Genomic DNA, 18,340 nt, shown 5'->3' with positions numbered 1-18,340 from the left:
AGATCACTATAGGCATTCCTCAGAGTAGTGCCCAAGACCCAAACATCTTCAGTTGCTCCATCATTAGGTCAGAAGTGAGAATGCAAAATATTCAGGACCATTCATGACTCCTCACATACTGATCCAGTCCGAGTTCAACTACAACAAGATATATACAATATCCAGGCTTGACTGACAAGTAGCAAGTAACATTCATTCGGTATAAATGCCAGGCAATGCTAATGTCCTATAAGAGACCACCTGACTAACTCCCTTTGATGGTGTTACCATCACTGAATCCCCCACTATCAACATCCAATAGATTATCATTGACCAGAAACTCAGTTAGACTTGCTACATAAATGTAGTGGCTACAACAGCTGTCAGAGGTTGAGAATACTGCATTGATTAACTCACCTCCTGACTCCACAGAGCCTGTCCACCACATACAAGACACAAGCCAGGAGTGTGATGGAATCCTCTTCACTTATCTGCATAGGTGTAGCTCCAACAACATTCAAAATGATGGACACTATCCAAAACAAAGCAGTCCACCATATCTATAAACATCTACTCTCTCCACCACCGATGCTCAGCAGCAGCAGTGTGTACTGTCTGCAAGGTGCAGTGCAGAAATTCATCAATGATCCTTAGACAGCACTTTCTAAACCCATGACCATTTCCACCCAGAACGACAAGGGTAGAAATACATGGAACACCATCATCTACAAGTTCCCTCCAAGTCACTCATCAACCTGAATTGTAAATATATCATCATTCCATCACTGGCCTTGAATTAAAATCCTGGAATTCCCTTTCTGAGGGCATTGTGAGTCAACCCAAACTATGTGGACTGCAGCAGTTCAAGAAGACAGCTCATCACTATTTGCACAATGGCAACTAGGGACAGGCAGTAAATGCTAACCTGTTAGCAACACCCATGAACGGATAAAACACAAATAAACAATATTCTTTCCCTAGATGGCCATAAGCAGGAGTTAGGATTGAAAAGATTTAACTTTAAAACAATGACATCAGCTGACGCCAATGATCCTGTAATGAATGTTAACTGCACTTTCTCACCTCTGAATTTGTCATGATTTTCTCAGACTGCGTAAATGCATGTGCAATATAAAGGTGATTTTTAAAAACTAAATAGAAGTTCTACTTTATCTAACTTTTTTGTACTTGTTCTATTTCTTTTTTTAATTTTAAGGAGTTTATTAGGTATTCTTCATTCTTTATTTAAATAAAGTTGAGAGAGAGTGTGTTGTAGTGGCAATCATGATGTGGAGGTGCTAGTGCTGGACGAGGGTGGGCAAAGTCAGAAGTCACACGACAGCAGGTTATAGTCCAACAGGTTTATTGAAGTCACTACTTCACATGACAAAGGAGCAGCGCTTCGAAAGCTTGTGATTTCAAATAAACCTGTCAGACTATAACCTAGTTTCGTGTGACCTCTGACCTTGTAGTGACAAGGAATCTGATTGTCAGGCTTAAATCTCACCATGGCAATTGGTGAAATTTGCATTCAATGAAAAAAAACATAATTGTAAACTAATCATTGTTCATTGTTATAAGAATCCCATCTGGTTCTGTGATGTTCTTTAGGGCAGCAAATCTGGCTTCCCCTGATCCACTTGTGATTCCAGACCTACAGTAATATGGCACTGACTGTTAACTGCATAAGACACTCAAGGCAATTAGGGATGGTTGATAAATTCTGGCTGGCCCAGCAGTGATGTCCGAATCCCATGAACGAATACAAAAAAATCGATTTTGCTGCTACTCCACATGCCTGTAAGCAATGTTCTTCAGGGAAGGACATCGGCCATTCTTACCTGGTCTGGCCTACAGGGGTCTCCAGGCTCACAGCAATGTGTTCGTTTCTCGATTGCACTCGAGGCAATTAGGAATGGGCAATAAATGCTGGTCTAGCCAGTGACACCCACAATCCTGTGAATGAATAAAAACCTTTGCAACATTGAAATAATTGCATCCTTCTAAGTTTACCTTTTGCAAACAGCCACTTAATGGAACCAGCTAAGATATTCTAATATTGATTATTGCCAGCTTCTGCACAGACCAACCAATTTTTAAATGAGTCTCTTCCACAGCTGGTGAGTATACTCCCAGCCAACTCTGCAATCATTCACTGCATTAGTGAATTGGGTATATCAGGCACATTGTGGTTCCCAGGCATCCATGTCCAACTGGATAGTGACTAGATGCCCACTGTTGCAATATCAATCCCTTGGTTTTTTGCATACAAAGGGCTATACTTCTTATCACATTAGTCTGCTAATATAAAAAATCAATGGTTTCCCAGCCATTGTACACAGTTGAATGGATTTCAAATCTCAAATTCAATTTCTAACATTTGGTTTACCTTTTAAGCATTTACCACGAGCCTTAGTTAATAGTTAATCAAAAGGAAGACTGAAGCTCACTCAGTTTACAAAAGTTAAGTAACAAAGGCTCCCTGTGGCACAGTGGTAGTATGTCTCTGGACCCAGAGATTTGGGTTCAAGTCCACCTTGTTCCAGAGATTTGTCATGATGTATCTAAACAGATTGATTAAAACATTTCTACATTAATTAATCAAGGCAATAAAACCTCTTTAAAGAAAATATTAAAAGAGACAAATAAACAAAGTAGGAATTAAATGTATGTGTTTCAAAAGTATACAAATAGAACTAAGAAGTGTGCTTAATTTCTCAAGTCCTTGAACTACCAGTATTATTTGAATGAGCAGACTAAGGTCAACTTTAACGTTACTGCAAATTTTAACTTTAGCTTTAAAACAATGACATTGGCTGATAATGAATACCAACTGCACGTGCTCTCCTCTGATTTTGTCATGATTTTCTCAGACTATGCAAATGAATATGCATTAACGCATTAGCAACCCAGGAATTCCTAGATTTGTGCAATCTTGAAAATAACCCGCAAACATTTATTATAGAAATGTTTACCATTGAAAGGTTGATATTTTGTCCTTTCTTATTTCAGAGATGACATGAATCTTTTTATTTTAAAAGAGTTGCTATTTCTGCATTAGTGCCTAGCTGCAATTTCCCCACCTTGTAATTTCAGATTGAAGTTTCTCAGTGCCTTGTATCTGAAGCAGGCAGTGAAACATGATGAACAGTGTAATAAGCTCAAGCATTTGTAGTCTCTACAGAACCACCATTGGAATTACCTGGTACAGTGGGTGAATTGCACTGTCACATGCAATAGCCATGCATCACATATTGTCAGAGGAAAGAAGTTAGCAGTGTGGGGAAAAAATGCCCTATCAGACACATTAGCAGAATCCAGGGTTATAATTAACTTGCATTTTCTTGTTTGTCTCAATAACATCTATAAAAGTTTCCACCGTCTATCAGAACAGTCTAAAGTTTTCAGAAAAACATGTCCAGTACCCTGTGAGAATGCCATGTTTCATCTCTTTTTTTAATCTCTTGCATATATATCTGCCTGTCAGCTTGACTGAATAATCCAATCTGTTCGATGGAACCTTTAGAGTTGAGCAAATAGGTTAGAATCCTAAAGGGGTTTCTGCAATGCCGGGTGACGGCAGGATGTGTGAAAGAATGAGATGACAAATGTATTGGGGCTCATCTTGATGTTAAGATCATCTCATCCCATCTTTCATACTTTTCGCAAATAGTCTGGTGAGATTCTGCTCAGGCAGCAGTGAGATGCCAGTCACCGTTCATTATTGTTAGAGAACTTATTAACAGTCCAACTCGCCTTGTCAATATTCACACTCCTATCTCACAAGACTCATCAAACAAACTAGATATCGAGAAAACTAAATGAGAAAACTTGGTGGATTCAGTTGCTGAAAGCATACCAAACGCCTTCTTCACTATCCTATCTACCTGCACTCCAAGGTCTCTTTGTTCAGCAACACTCCCTAGGATCTTACCTGTAAGTGTACGATCCTGCTAAGATTTGCTTTCCCAAAATGCAACACCTTGCATTTATCTGAATTAAACTCCATCTGCCACTTCTCAGCCCATTGGTCCACCTGGTCCAGATCCTGTTGTAATCTGAGGTAACCCGCTTCGCTGTCCACTACACCTTCAATTTTGGTGTCATCTGCAAACTTACTAACTGTACCTCTTATGCTCGCATCCAAATCATTTATGTAAATGACAAAAAGTAGAGGATCCAGCACCGATCCTTGTGGGACTCCACTGGTCACAGGCCTCCAGTCTGAAAAACAACCCTCCACCACCACCCTCTGTCTTCTACCTTTGAGCCAATTCTGTATCCAAATGGCTAGTTCTCCCTGTATTCCGTGAGATCTAACCTTGCAAATCAGTCTCCCATGGGGAACCTTGTCGATCGCCTTACTGAAGTCCATATAGATCACATCTACTGCTCTGTCCTCATCAATCTTCTTTGTTACTTCTTCAAAAAACTCAATCAAGTTTGTGAGACATGATTTCCCATGCACAAAGCCATGTTGACTATCCCAAATCAGTACTTGCCTTTCCAAATACATGTAAATCCTGTCCCTCAGGATTCCCTCCAACAACTTGCCCACCACTGAGGTCAGTCTCACCGGTCTATAGTTCCCTGGCTTGTCTTTACCGTCCTTCTTAAACAGTGGCACCACGTTTGCCAACTTCCAGTCTTCCAGCACCTCACCTGTGACTATTGATGATACAAATATCTCAGCAAGAGGCCCAGCAATCACTTCTCTAGTTTCCCACAGAGTTCTTGGGTACACCTGATCAGGTTCAGGGCATTTATCCACCTTGAACCATTTCAAGACATCCAGCACTTACTCCTCTGTAATCTGGACATTTTGCAAGATGTCACCAGCTATTTCCCTACAGTCTATATCTTCCATATCCTTTTCCACAGTAAATACTGATACAAAATATTCATTTAGTATCTCTTCCATTTTCTGTGGCTCCACACAAAGGCTGCCTTGCTGATCTTTGAGGGGCCTTATTCTCTCCCTCGTTATCCTTTTGTCCTTAGTATATTTGTAAAAACCCTTTGAATTCTCCTTAATTCTATTTGCCAACGCTATCTCATGTCCCCGTTTTGCCCTCCTGATTTCCCTCTTAAGTACACTCCTACTTCCTTTATAGTCTTCTAAGGATTCACTCAATCTATCCTGTCTATACCTGACATATGCTTCCTTTATTTTCTTAACCAAACTCTCAATTTCTTTAGTAATCCAGCATTCCCTGTGCCTACCAGCCTTCCCTTTCACCCTGACAGGAATATACTTTCGCTGGATTCTTGTTACCTTATTTCTGAAGGCTTCCCATTTTCCAGCTGTCCCTTTACCTGCGAACATCTGCCTCCAATCAGCTTTCAAAAGTTCTTGCCTAATACCGTCAAAATTGGCCTTTCTCCAATTTAGAACTTCAACTTTTAGATCTGGTCTATCCTTTCTCATCACTATTTTAAAACAAATAGAATTATGGTCACTGGCCCCAAAGTGCTCTCCCACTGACAACTCAGTCACCTGCCCTGCCATATTTCCCAAGAGTAGGTCCAAGTTTTTCCACGTGCTGAATCAGAAAATTGTCTTGTACACACTTAAGAAATTCCTCTCCCTCGAAACCTTTAACACTATGGCAGTCCCAGTCGATGTTTGGAAAGTTAAAATTCCCTACAATAACTACCCTATTATTTTTACAGATAGCTGAGATCTCCTTACAAGTTTTTTTCTCAATTTCCCTCTGACTATTGGGGGGTCTATAATACAATCCCAATAAGGTGACCATCCCTTTCTTATTTCTCAGTTCCACGCAAATAACTTCCCTGGATGTATTTCTGGGAATATCCTCCCACAGCACAGCTGTAATGCTATCCCTTATCAAAAATGCCACTCCCCCTCCTCTCTTGCCTCCCTTTCTATCCTTCCTGTAGCATTTGTATCTTGGAACATTATGCTGCTAGTCCTGCCCATCCCTGAGCCATGTTTCCATAATTGCTTTGACATTCCAGTCCCATGTTCCTAAACATGCCCTGAGGTCATCTGCCTTCCCTGTTAGGCCCCTTGCATTGAAATAAATGCAGTTTAATTTATTAGTCCTACCTTGTCCCTGCCTGCCCTGACTATTTGATTCACTTCTGTTCTCAGCTGTACCTGCCTCAGACCGATCTCTTTCCTCACTATCTCTCTGGATCCCAGCCCCCCCCACCCCACCTTACTAGTTTATATCCTCCCAAGCAGTTCCCTCTCCCCATGAGAACATTCTGCACCCTCTCTGAGACATCCTTGATCCTGGCACCAGGAAAACAACACACCATTCTGCTTTATCTCTGCTGGTCACAGAAACATCTGTCTGTACCTCAGACTACAGAATCCCCGAACACAATTGATCTCTTGGAAGCTGACTTACTCTTCATTGCATTAGAGCCAGTCTCAATACCAGAAACTTAGCTGTTTGTGCTACGTTCCCCAGAGAATCCATCACCCGCTACATTTTCCAAAAAAGCATACCTGTTTGAAATGGGTATATCCACAAAAGACTCCTGTGCTAGCTGCCTACTTCTCTTACCCTTCCTGAAGTTAACCCATCTATGTGACTGTATCTGAGACTTTCCCCCCTTCCTGTAACTGCCATCCATCACACACTGTTGATGTTGCAAATTCCTCATCACTCCTACCTGTCTCTCCAACCAATCCACTCGATCTGATAAGATTCGCATCCAACAGTATTTATGGCAGATATAATCCACAGTAACCCTTAAACTCTCTTTAAACTCCCACATCTGACAAGAAGTACATATCACTGCAAAGACCATTTTTGCTTCTTCACAATCTGCAGACCCAGAAAATAACACCGTCTTATTCCTCTACAAACACTGCCCCAAGTTAAATTAATAGCTTATATTTTAAGTTTAATCAAGAGGCTTATCTCCAAAAACATATAATCAAGAAAGAACCCACTGTACTCACTAATACAGCCTTTCTCTTGGACAGACTTGAAACAACAATTAACTTATCTGATTCTGTGCTGTGAACTTTTCCCAATAGTTCCTCCAAGTTTAGTTGTGAATTTCACTGGTTGTTAATTTTCCCAGATGCACTCCGATGTCCAACGATACATGAATTCAAACAGCAAAGGCGGTAACTGTGCAGGTTGTCTCTCTCTCTCTCTCTCCTGCACTGTCCTCACCATGTGCTTCCTTTGTCTGTTCTTCTCCCTTTTAAAACTGCTGTTGTTTTGACTTTTTTTTCCAAAGTACCAAAACAATGCAACAGCAAATAAAACAGTAATTGCTGCTCCTGGAATTCAAGGAAATCACCTCCAACACCTAAAATACCTCAAAAAAAGGAGCAGCTCTTAAAGCCAGAAATTTTTCTTGTCCTCCATCTTGGATTACCCAGAATCCTCTGTCTAGATACATCTTAAATGACGCTATTGTATCACTTCTACCACCTCTGCTGGCAATGCATTCCAGGCACATTCCCCATTCTGTGTAAAAAAACTTTCCACACGCATTTCCCTTTCGCATTTCCCCTCTCACGCCGAACTCATGACCTCTAGTAATTGAGTCCCCCATTCTGGGAAAAAAGCCTCTTGCTATCACCCTGTCTATGAGGCTTCTTATATGTAGCTGGTGCACTGCTATAGACACCACTGGTCCTATATCTTGGCAGGGTGATTCCCAGGGGTACATGGATCGAGAAGGGGCTGTCACACAAAGGGTCTTATTACCAAATGTAAGTTGATCCTCCTGGGTTTGAACTTTCAAGGATCAGAGACGGCAAGCAGATTAGAGGTGGATGGCCTTGCAACCTTTGCAGTGTCCTGAGTGGAATTGCCAAGGGGCAGCAGTGTTAACCACTGAGCCACCGTGCCTCCCCAATTCCTCTACACCTGGTAACACCCAAGTGAATATTCTCTGGATTGCTTCCAATCCAATTCATCTTCCCTTACATAGAGAGCCAAAAATGGCTTGCAGTATTCAAGCTGTGATCTGACCAGTGCCTTGTATATTTTTCACAAAACCATCTGGCTTTGAAACAATGCTGATGAAGAGTCATCTAGACTTGAAACATTAGTTTGCTTTCTCTCCATGAATGCTGCCTGAACTGTTGTGATCTCCAGCAATTTTTGTTCTGTCTACTTATTAAAAGTTTTGTCTACTTACTGTCAACTTACTTGCTTACCAAAGTAACAATCCTCAGGAGAGCATTGTGAAGGAGAGAATAAATCTCCACTTGGAGAGCTAAGGTTTAGTCAGGGATAGTTAGCATGGCATTGTCAGAGGGCGATCACCTCTAACAAGTCTCATTGACTTTTTGAGGCAGTGACCAAATATATAGATGAGGATAGTACAGTTGATGTAGTTTGTATGGATTTAAACAAGACCTTGGAAAATGTCCCACATGGGAGACTGATAGAGAAGATAAAGCACATGGGATCCAGGGTAACTTGGCAAGTATGATCCAAAATTAGATTAGTGCAGGAGACAAAGGGTGTTTGTGTGACTAGAGACCAACGTCCAGTGATGTAACACCGAACCAGTGCTGGGTCACTTATTTCATATATATTATATATATAATGGAAATGGGTGGTGAGCCTCAACTTTTTTAATGTATTCATTTTGTTATAATGGGCATCGCTAGCTGGCAAGCATTCATTGTCCATCTCTAGTTGCTGTTGAGAAGGTGGTGGTGAGCTGCTATCTTGAACAGCTACAGCCCACCTGCTGTGGGTTGATCCACAATGTCATTAGGGAGGGAATTCCAGGATTTGAACCAGTGACAGTGAAGGAATGGTGATATATTTCCAAGTCAGGATGGTGAGTGGCTTGGAGGACAACTTGAATTTGGTGGTGTTTCCATATATCTGCTGCCCTTGTCCTTCTAGATGGAAGTGGTCGTGGATTTGGAAGGTGCTGTCTGAAGATCTTTGGTGAATTTCTGCATTTCATCTACAGTACACACTGCTGCTACTGAGTACCAATGGTGGGGGTAGTGGATGCTTGTGGATGTAGTGTCCTGGATGTTTTGTCCTGGATGTTGTTGAGCGCCTCGAATATTGTTGGAGCTGTACTCATCCATTACACTCCTGACTTGTGCCTTGTAGATGATAAACAGGCTTTGGGGAGTCAGGAGGTGAGTAATTCGCTAGAATATTCCTAGCCTTTGACCTGCTCTTGTAGCCATTGTGTTTATGTAGTGAGTCCAGTTGAGTTTCTGGTCAATGATAAGCTCTAGGATGGTTGATCGTGGGGGATGCACTGATGGTAAGCAGTTGTCAAATTGTCTCTTATTGACAATAGTCATAGCCTGGCATTTGTGCAGCACGAATTTTACTTGCTACTTGTCAGCCCAAGCCTAGATATTATCCAGATCTTGTTGCATTTGAACATAGATGGTTCAGTATCTGAGGAGTCATAAATGGTGTTGATCATTGTGCAATCATCGTGAACATTCCCACTTCTGACCTTATGATAGAGGGAAGATCATTGATGAAGCAGCTGAAGATGGTTGGGCTTAGGACACTACCCAGAGGAACTCTGACAGAAATATCCTGGAGCTGAGATAACTGACTTCTAACAACTGAGACCACCTTCCTATGTGTCAGGTATGACTCCAACCAACTGCGAATTAGTTCCCTGATAAGCATTGATTTCATTTTTGCAAGGGCTCCTTGATGCCACTCTCAGTCGAATGCAGCTTTGATTACTATCTCGCCTTAACTCTGGAATTCAGCCCTCTTATCCATGTTTGAACCAAGGCTGTAATGAGGTCAGGAGCTGAGTGGTCCTGACACAACCCAAACTGGGTATCGCTGAGCAGGTTAGTGTTAAGTAGGTGCTGCTTGATAACACTAATGATGACACCTTCCATCATTTTACTGATGATCGGGAGGAGACTGATGGGATGGTAATTGGTTGGATTGGATTTGTCTTGCTTCTCATGTACAGGCCATACCTGGGCAATTGTCCACATTGTCAGATAGATACCAATGTTGTAACTGTGCTGGAACAGCTTGACTATGGGAGCAGCAACTTCTGAAACACAAGTCATCAGTACTATTTTGGAATGTTGTGAGGGCCAGTAGCCTTTGTAGTATGCAGTGTCTCCAAATGTTTTTTGATACCACGTGGAGTGAATCGAACTGGCTGAAGACTGGTATGTGTAATACGGGGGACCACTGGAGGACACTGTGATTGGTCATCCAGTCGGCTCTTCTGGCTGAAGATGCTGTGAAAGCTTCAGCCTTTTTCTATTGTATTGATGTGCTGGGCTCTTCCATCATTGAGAATGGTGACATTTGTGAAGTCTCTTCCTCTAGTGAGTTTTTTTAATCATCCACCACCATTCGTGACTGGATTTGGCAAGACTGCTTATGTTTAACCTAGAGCCACTAAACTGTCAGTGATGAACAATGGTGCTGTGCAAGAGCAGAGTATACAATAAAAGGTTGCTGCAGTACTCCAATGAAACTCAACACAAGCTGGAAGAACAGCACCTCATTTTCCACCTGGGGACCTTGCAGTCATTCGGACTCAATATTGAGTTCAATAACTTTAGGTCTTGAGCTCTCCCCTGTCCCCACCCCAATCCCCACACACAAGGCCTTGTTATCACCATAGTCTGCTATCACACACAACCCATTGTTAGCCACCAAAAATCCCCATTAATAGGTATTCACCCTCTGAGCCAGATTGCTATCCACAGTTTTGTTTGTTCAACTGCTCTTCTCTATTTTTGGGCTCTGTCCCCACCTATGGTTTACTCCTTATCAACTCCCTCCACCCTATCTTCTGCATATAAAACCATTTCCGAGCTACATCAGTTCTGAGGAAGGATCACTTCACCTGACATGTTAACTCTGATTTCTGTCCCCAGATGCTGCAGACCTGTTGAGCTTTTCCAGCAATTTCTGTTTTTAGCTACTGATAAATTTCAATAAAGGACGCTGTTTATGAGGAGTTCCTGCAAGCTGGTGGTTTGTACAATCAATGACTATGTTCCTTTAAAGGAAACAAACCAGTTGTCTGGACTCCAAATGGCTTTAAATATGTTTGCTGCTGCAAGTTCAGAATCTAATCAATGTTTTGTGGTGGACTCAAAAATATAAATTAGAATCAAACTGCAAGGTACTTGGTGATTAGCCCATTGATAGAAGTGGGACATAGTTACCCATTAAATATCATAATATGTGTTATGGCCATAGTCCTACAAACAGGCAGGTTGCATACCTTAATCTGTTGAACAGCACACCTACACACTCCTAGCTGTCACTAGCATTGGAATTGCCAACTTGCAATATGAATCAATGTCCATATAGGGAACAATGTCTTTAAGCCGTTGACAGAAGGCAGAATGTTACTGTGTCACTTTCTCAATAGCTTGGTTTTGTGACTCTGCATTTGGTTTCTATCCAGTAGATCAGACACCCATGCGACCAAAAAAGGCATTGTTACTCTCATTCTGTTGACCTTCGTGATAGAGTAACTAGAAGCCACAATGATGGCTTCATTTCAGTGACCTACCATCATAAAAAAGTAAATCAAGCATAACGGAAAATAAATTGCCAATTTATTGTGACTCTTTAAAGTCAAATTTCACTCCAAATATATCTGAGTAAGTTAAGTAAATTTATAGGATGTTTTGTATCCCTGTAAAAACTAATGCTGACTGAATAAAATATGTGATTTCCTACCACGTGTCACAATTCTATATAAAGTAGATCATGGCATCTTAATTTAGGTGAGAAAGACTGGATATCCAAATCCAATGAATTGGCACAATATATTAGCATGGCAAAAACACATCCTGGTTCATTAATGTCCTGTTGGGAAATAAATTTGCCATCCTTACCTGATCTGGCCTACATGTGATTCCAGATCAAAGTAATATGGTTGACACTTAATTGTCCTCTTAAGTGGCCTAGTAAGTCTTTCAGTTCAAGGTTAATCAGGTTTGGGAAATAAGTGATGACCTTGCCAGTCACTGCCACATCTCACAGAAGGATTTTTTAAAAATCTTATTTTACAGTGGACTTGAAGTTAAAAGAAGGAATGCTTTATGCTAATCTAGCTCTTCCTGATAAAGTCATAGAGTCCTGCTCCTCAGATGCTGCCTGACATGCTGTGCTTTTCCAGTGCCACACTTTTCAACTCTGAGTCTCCAGCATCTGCAGTCCTCAATTTCTCCAAGTCATAGAATCTTAAATTTATATAGCACGGGAATAGTGTTATAATGCTGTGGCTTTACGAGGTTGTTTGAGGAGAAATTGTAAGGCAGAGGTGTCAAGTAGTCTACCAAAACCATAAGAGTAAACACTTTGTGAGGCCTTGTTTTTTTTAAATTCAGAACAATGGAGGCAGCCTGGTTGGGTGCAACTAGCTCTCACAGGCCAGGCTTTCTAGTGTTTTTTAGTTTTAGGTTTAGTTGTAAGCAGTCGCTGTTGTGGACTTAAGAAATAGAAGCTGTCTTTTCCCTCACTCGGTTTGAGCCAGAAGCCAGGGTTTCTCTCTGCTGCTGAGTTACCTGTGGGACAAGTCTATTATTCTGAATTTTCCTTTTTGCCAAGAGATGTGTTTTGGAATGTTACTATATTAGAACAGTTAATTAGTATTGTTTTGTTAAGTTTAAACAGAATTTTTATTCTGAATTGCTCTTTCTTTGGTTGAATTTTAACTGTGGTGTTTAATTAAATTGTGCTTTGCTTAACATCAAGTCGTCTGACGAGTCATAATGCATCTGAAACATAGCACTTCACATTTGCCTTTAAGATAAGAAAGTTAGGTTCCGGGCTACTTTCTTAACATATTTCGAGGGGGTCTTGTCTGGTCTATAACACAGACCCTTTGGTCTAATTCATCTGTACTGATCAGATAGCCTAAACTGATCCAGTCCCATTTGGCCCATATCCCCATCAACCCTTCTTATCCATATACCCATCAAGATGCCTTTTAAATGTTGTAATTGTACCAGCCTCTACTACTTCCTCTGGCAGCTTATTCAATACATGCACCACCCTCCATGTGAAAAAGCTACCCTTTAGGTCCCTTTTAAATCTTTCCGCACTTACCTTAAATTTATACCCTCTGGTTTTGGACTCCTCTACCCTGGGAAAAAGACCATGTTAATTACCCTATCCATGCCTCTCATGATTTTATAAACCACCTTAAAGTCACCCCTCAACCTCCGATACTCCAGCGGATTCAGCCTCTCCCTAGAGCTCAAGCCCTCCAATCCTGGTAACTTCCTTATAAATCTTTCTGAACTATTTCAAGTTTAACAACATCTATCCTATAGCAGGGAGACCAGAACTGAATGCAGTATTCTAAAAATGTCCTCACCAATGTTGCGTACAGCTGCAAATGAAATCCCAACTCATATTGTCAATGCACTGACCAATGAAGGCAAAGCCTGCCAAATGCCTTCTTCACCATTCTGTCCACCTGAGATTCCACTTTCAATGAACTATGCACCTACACCTCTAGGTCTCTTCATTTGATTGTACACCTCAGAGATCTGTCATTAACTGTACAAGTCCTGCCTTGGTTTGCCTTTCCAAGATGAAACATCTCATTTATCTAAAGCAAATTCTATCTGTCACTTCTCAGCCCATTGGCCCATCTGGTCAAAGTCCCGTTGCATTCTGGGGTAACCTTCTTCACTATCCACTACACCAATCTCCAAAGAAAGGAACAAGTGGGGATTGAGAGTTGAAAGTGTTTGAGAATCCGGTCTTCCATATTTGGGGCATGAACTTGAAGAAAACTCAAACTAATAGGATCAAAGATAAGGGTTATAGATGGACTAAGATCAGGTAATCTCAACTCAGTTCACATGTGGCGACATGGTTACAGCAAGATGCTACAATGAATCCCAGTTGCTAACTTCTCGCAAGATCACCAATGTGGAAAATGGGAAAATGTCATGAAGGTGTATTAGAACATAGAACATAGAAAAGTACAGCACAGAACAGGCCCTTTGGCCCACAATGTTGTGCCGAGGTTTAATCCTAATGTGAAATATAGTAACTTAACCTACGCATCCCTCAACTCACTGTCATCCATGCGCATATCCAGCAGTCACTTAAATGTCCCCAATGACTCTGCTTCCACCACCACAGCTAGAAACGCATTCTATGCATTCACAACTCTGCGTAAAGAACTTACCTCTGATGTCTCCTTTATACCTTCCTCCTAATATCTTCAAAACTATGACTCCTCATACCAGTCAATCCTGCCCTGGGGAAAAGTCTCTGTCTATTGACTCTATCTATGCCACTCATTATTTTGTATACCTCGATCAGGTCTCCTCTCTTCCTCCTTCTCTTCAGAGAGAAAAGTCTGAGCTTACTCAACCTTTCTTCATAAGGCGAGCCCTCCAGTCCAGGCAGCATCCTGGTAAACGTCTTTGCTCCCTCCCCAAAGCCTCTGTATCTTTCCTATAGTCGGGCAACCAGAACTGGACACAATATTCCAAGTATGGTCTCACCAGGGACTTGTAGAACTGTAGCAAAAACTTGCGGCTCTTAAAACTCGATCCCCCTGTTAATGAAAGTCAGAACACCATATGCTTTCTTAACAACCCTATCCACTTGGGTGGCAACTTTGAGGGATCTATGTACTTGTACACCCAGATCCCTCCGTTCCTCTACACTCCACATGGGTGTATTCTTCTGAGCTTAGGGTTGGAGACATATTGTTGGGGTCGGGGAGAGGGAGGTTAATTCTATATCTAATTTAACCTGGGAGTAGTTGTTACTGGCAATCCTTATAAAAAAAACTACTCTATTCTGAACAAATCATTCTTTGATGAGCATGAAATCAAAGCCAAAAAGATAAAGTCCATCATTGATAGAGGACAAAAAGAAGTCTTAGAAATGCGTTTAAAATATAGATTTGCAACGCCCCTCCTGTGTTCAAATGAAGGATAAATTACCTTCTACACAATGTACTTCACACGTGTAGACAAAACTGTAAAAAATAAGTTATTAAGAGCTTTTGATTGCTGTGAAAAAACGTGATGCATCTTTCAATCATAGACTTTTCTTTCTTCCTTTCTTGTTACCTATAAAAAAAAGGCTTTTCATGTTTGATATCTCTTTTTGTTCTCTTCTCCTCTGTGGTAATGTTTTTGCATTCACAATAGCCCTATGGCAGATTTTAAATATTAAGTTTTAGTAGGCATTTTGATCATTAAGTCAAATAATCATTAGAGATTGTTGGAACATTCACTGTTTCCATTTTGTTTTCTCATTTTTGGTTTGAAAGTGCAAACTGAATTTGAGAGGTGAAATTTGGTCTTTGAGCAACAACTTGGTTTTATATGATGGAAGGGAAGAACAATCAAACTGATATTTGTTTTTGCAGACTGGCCTGGAACATTAATAACTGTTCTGTGAACATCCAGGAGATAGTTCAATATCTGAGATGTATTATGCTCAAGGATTGGCAACTGCTTGGATGTTAAAGGGGCACTCAAAGAGAAACTAGGGCCAGCCAGTCAAACAAAGAAAAAGAATAGAAAGAAAAACCATGGGCTGTACCAGTTTGGATTGGGTTTTAGACAGAAGGGAGTATAGTTGTGAAAGGTGCTTGACAGAGTTTTGGTTCCCCTCTAGTTTATATTCAGTTATTGAATTATTGACATCTCTGGGAAAAAAAGACATGTCTGTAAGATATAAGTAATAGCTTCCAGTGGTCTTCAGAAGCTGTTTGCATTGACCGGTGACTTCAGAATTCTAAAAAGATATGTAGCCCCATGCACCTGTGAAAAACTCATTAACTAAAGATTGTATGAAAGTTTAAAAACCCATTGTTCCAAACTACTTCAGTGAACCAGTGAGTTACAGCTCCTTTATTGTCTTTTTAAACGATCCCTTAACTGTGCATGTCTGTCTGTATACATGTGTGATTGGTGGCTGTGATCAAAGATGATTGACTTTAAATCATAGACATTAATTAGATTACTTTTTTTTAAGTTTGCGCTGCTAAAGTTGCAGTATTAATAATCAATTGTTAATTTACATTTAAAGTATAAAGTTGATATCTGATCAATTCACAAATTCTGCATAGGAGCAATTGGGCAATTTGGAGGACCTTGAAATATTTTAATTTCATGAGTTGCAATATCTAGTGCTAGTGAGTCTGCTTTGGTCTGGCTTGCAGTCCCGGAATCGTAACAAGATCCACAAGAACAGTCATTCAATAGCTATAAAATTTCTGGCTTGTTTGGTTTTCCATCCCACCCCACACCCAATTGTACTGCTTTCATTATTAGTATAAATTGAAGACCACAATTCAGATAGATAAAGATAAGGTTGATTGCTTGGGGCATAGTACACAAGTTACTTGAGACACATTTTATGGAAAGTGTTGCCTGCTAGGGAGGAAATCAGTGACTTTAGATCTATGATTACCAAACTTTTCCATTATGTTGAGGGTTTCTCTGCACCTCAAAGTCTGTTGCAGGCTAATTAATAGGGTTTAGGTTTGCTCACTGAGCTGTAGGATTGATATCCAGACGTTTCATTACCTGGCAAGGTAACATCATCAGTGACGACCTCCAAGTGAAGCGAAGCTGTTGTCTCCTGCTTTCTATTTATATGTTTGTCCTGTTTATGGTGATGTCATTTCCTGTTGGTTTTCTGAGGGGTTGATAGATGGTATCTAGATCTATGTGTTTGTTTATAGCGTTGTGGTTGAGTGCCAGGCCTCTAGGAATTCTCTGGCATATCTTTGCCTAGCCTGTCCCAGGATAAATGTGTTGTCCCAGTCGAAATGGTGGTTTATTTCCTCCGTGTGTAGGGCTACGAGGGAGAGAGGGCCGTCTCTTTTTGTGGCTAGCTGGTGTTTGTGTATCCTGGTGGCTAACTTTCTTCCTGGTACCATACATCAAAGAAGTTTCAAAAATGACAGCCAGACTACTCGGAATCCTAGTAGCACACAAACCCACCAACGCTCTCAAACAAAAACTAACAAACTTATAAGACCCAGTACAACCCATGGACAAAACCAACGTCGTCTACAAAATTCCATGCAAGAACTGCCACAAACACTATGTAGGAAGAAAGTTAGCCACCAGGATACACAAACACCAGCTAGCCACAAAAAGAGATGACCCTCTCTCCCTTGTAGCCCTACACACGGAGGAAAAATAAACCACCATTACGACTGGGACAACACATCCATCCTGGAACAGACTAAGCAAAGACATGACAGAGATGTTACGCCCATAGGTTTTTTCAAGGTTTGTGAACATGCCAGAGAATTCCTAGAGGCCTGGCACTCCAACCGCAACTCCATAAACAAATACATAGATCTAGATACCATCTATCAACCTCTCAGAAAACGAACAGGAAATGACATCACCACAAACCCCAGGAACCCCATCCAGGACAAACATATAAATAGAAAGCAGGAGACAACAACTTCGCTTCACTTGGAGGTCGCCACTGATGATGTTACCTAGCCAGGTAATGAAACGTCTGGATATCAAATCTACAGTTCAGCGAGCAAACCTACACTCTAAACTTCAAACTGAGCTACAAACCTTCACAAACCTTGCTAATTAATAGAGATTGATTGCTATGGTTAGTCTAGCTCCATTACCATTGTATCTTGTCACTACCAGAATGGACGGAGGTGAATTTGATGGATTTTTACATTTTTCCATCTAAACGTTTCTCTGTCCCAATTTCAGCGAATGAACCTGAGATAGAACCTTCTGGATCCCCAAGGCCTGATGCCAAATTGCAAAGTATATTTTCCACAGAGATTGCAAGAGAGCCCTTCACCAGCTTGTTTTTTGTCTTGTTCTCTCTATATACACATGGTATGTATCACATTAAGACAGAAATTGTAGAAATATAGAAAAAAAAGACATTAATGAACAGGCAAAAAGAAACAGATGAGTCCTTATGAAATAAATATGAGAGAAAAATGAACAAGACTATAATGACATGGATTGGAATTAATCACCTGCAGGCTGCATTTTGTTTGTTAAAAGTGGCTTTGTCTCCCATTACTTTTCCAATATGATAATTGTATTTATGCTATTGGGCTGTTAATAATTTATGGCCTGTTCATACTGCAAATACTAATTTTAAATGTATGTGCAAAGTCTAACAGGGGTAGCAAGCTTGCTGTGTTAAAGTTACGTGACCCTCCGAATTGTTACATTTATGCGTAATAGCATGGTGAATTATTCAAATACTGAAAGAACTCCATGTTGGGGTTGTAAGCTCTGAGTTTTATATTGTTGCTGATGCCGTGATAATTTGGAGTTCTTTGACGAGATTGTGAATTACATGAAATAAATCTTTTAACCAAATTGATCATAAGGACATAAACAAGTTGTGGTATAGAATTTTATAGACAGAAACAAGCTACC

This window comes from Chiloscyllium punctatum, chromosome 5 (assembly GCF_047496795.1).
Source record: "Chiloscyllium punctatum isolate Juve2018m chromosome 5, sChiPun1.3, whole genome shotgun sequence".
In the NCBI taxonomy this organism is placed as follows: Eukaryota; Metazoa; Chordata; class Chondrichthyes; order Orectolobiformes; family Hemiscylliidae; genus Chiloscyllium; species Chiloscyllium punctatum.
The sequence above is the reverse complement of the archived record's forward strand: the minus strand, read 5'-3'. Positions refer to the sequence as shown.